Source organism: Mus musculus, chromosome 7, assembly GCF_000001635.26.
Source record: "Mus musculus strain C57BL/6J chromosome 7, GRCm38.p6 C57BL/6J".
NCBI lineage: Eukaryota > Metazoa > Chordata > Mammalia > Rodentia > Muridae > Mus > Mus musculus.
Window position 1 is genome coordinate 95,912,009 of NC_000073.6, and position 2,524 is coordinate 95,914,532.

The window sequence follows — 2,524 nt, forward strand, 5'->3', positions numbered from 1 at the left end:
TTAGGCAGGGTTTCTCTGTGGAATTGGCCTGGCTCTCCTGGAATATGATTTATAGACCAGGCTGGCCTCAAACTCACAGAGATATCCGCATACCTCTGCCACCTGATTGCTGGGATTAAAGGCATGCCCCACCATGCCCAGCTCAATTTTCAAAAATGTCAGATATCTCAGGTCCATGTCGTAGCTGCTGACTGTGTAAATGACCCCCACTATGAAGGCACGGCGGTAATAGCACCAGGTCCTGGGTACCGAGTGTAGGTGACAAAGCATGAAAGGGCATTTTAAGATGGTTTCTTTTGACTCTTCGCTGCTCAGGACTCAGAAGTGTACACACTTGGAGTCTTGGGGACATTTAGAAGTTACTTCTTAGAGTATCTTTTCAGAGACAATGGAAGAGTGGGAACGACTCATGTCTCCCTCTGAGCCTTTTTCCTTTTCAGGAGGTTATTAGCACACACACTGTAAGAAATTTTGAAGCTGTTATGTCATGGGCGCACTTGTGGTGTAAGACTTTGTTTTTTTTTTTGTTTTTTGTTTTTTGTTTTTTGTTTTTTTTCTTTCTTGAGACAGGGTTTCTCTGTGCCATCCTGGCTGTCCTGGAACTCACTCTGTAGACCAGGCTGGCCTCGAACTCAGAAATCCGCCTGCCTCTGCCTCCCAAGTGCTGGGATTAAAGGCGTGCGCTACCACGGCCCGGCATATAAGACTTTCTAAGAGACCAGAAGTCTCATGTTGGAATGTCTTGGAATCTGGCTGGCAGTCAAGTGCCTTTTCCAGAATAGGCCAATGAAGACAAGTCCAGTTTGGTGTTTAAAGCTTTAGTCAGCTCCCTGGCCAGCAGCTCATGCAGAGACACGCCGTCATGAGAGTACACCCAGTTCTTCCCGGTCCAGTCATAGCGCTTGGGGCCTCTGGAAGGAGAAGACAACCAGATTTGCTTGTTTGCGGTCTGCTTGTTGATCACGTAGGTCCCTAGATCCCACCCAGCTTAATGGTGAGCACGCCATCCCCAAAAGAGACATCGTAGTCCTCCAGGGTATAGGGCTTATCTGCAAGGTCTTCAAAGAACTCTGCCAGGGAGTCCAGGGTCTCTTCCGCCAGTCTTTCATATGCTGTCTCATCTAGAGAGCTTGGGTTGTCCAATGTCCCCAAGTTCCTCAAATGCACCACGCAGATGCTCTGCTTTTTGATGTTCAGAATCTGGAGGTAGTGGAGGTTCAAACGGGCATGGCGGGTGGCGCCGGCGTTGGCTGTGACATGTAGGCCTCGGCGGCCGCAGGTTAAAATCAGTTCACTCCAGCACGGGTTCCCGACCCAGGCAGAGGGCCCGGGACGCCGTCCGGGGCACCAAGCCCGCGGCTGCGCGACCTCTGAACGCCCTCTCTGTGTTTTCATGATGGTAGCACTGCTAGGTAGGACATTAGAGGGGTGTGCTAGAGGGTACACCCTATGCAGTGTTTCATGTTACAGACGTAAGCAGAATTGCCTTTCCCCGAGATATGTGCTTCTATTCTTGAGGCTTCAGTTGGTTGAGTGAGCCCGCTCACATGATCAAGGCTAGTGGCCTTGGCTGACCATCAATCTGTTCTAAATGTTGACTATATCTACAAAACCCCTCCTCTGGTTAGACCCATCCTGCAAGCTTCCACACAGTCAGTTGGCGTGTGGTCGCCAGGCCCTAAGAAAGAGCTATGTTCACTGTGACCTCTACAGACTTGGGTAAGCCAAACCCTGAGGCAGTGTTTATAAGCACAGTTTAGCCTCAGTTCCTTTCTTTCTCCCTTTTCACTGGCTGTGGTTGCCCTGAGCTCTGTCATTTATTTCTTTAAGTTTGGTTTTGTTTTCACATTTGGCCCACAGTTCGCACTTGTTAAGACGTAGAACCGTAGAGATATCTTAACCAGTGCCGAAAGCACAAACTTCATGTTGTAAGCAGCAAGTGAGTCCATGGATGCAGAAGCATAGAGCATTGCTGGCACATAGGAGGGACTCCATAAATGGCACATATTGTCACTATAGAAGAAATAGCTAGCAGAGTGGCTGTTCTGCTTCATGACTTAAACCCTAGATGGCCCAGTAAATTGTGGAAACAGCAGGAACTAGCAGGTCTAGCAGGAGCTCAAGGTCACAGACAAGGGCAGCACAGCCTCTTTCAGGAACTAAAGCCAGCAGTGGGAAACTGATGCAGCCACCCATTTGTAAAGATGAAACTTTGAGTAAAAAAAGATTGGAGCTCAGCACCCTAGACACTCCAGCCAGGTTGGGCTGAAGTCCCTCCAACCGTGGTGGCTTCCTGAGACAGGAATCTTAATTATTCCTTTAATGGGATAATCACAGAGTGCAGTCTGGTGCTCTGCATACAGCAGGTGCTGCTTACAGTAAATGAAAGTCCATGTAGCCAGGTGTGCTCATGTGTCTGCTGAAAGATGGCTTCAAGATACTTCTGCTGATAAAAATTTACTCTGGAGAGAGCTGAATCTGCAGTAGGTCCTTTGCCAATGACAACATCTGCAAAGGCCTCAAG

At 48.8% G+C, this 2,524-nt stretch overlaps 1 pseudogene; it reads right to left on the minus strand.

Moving 5' to 3' along the window:
- Positions 1-536: 536 nt before the first annotated feature.
- Gm5037 (predicted gene 5037) lies at positions 537-1,380 on the minus strand (annotated as a pseudogene).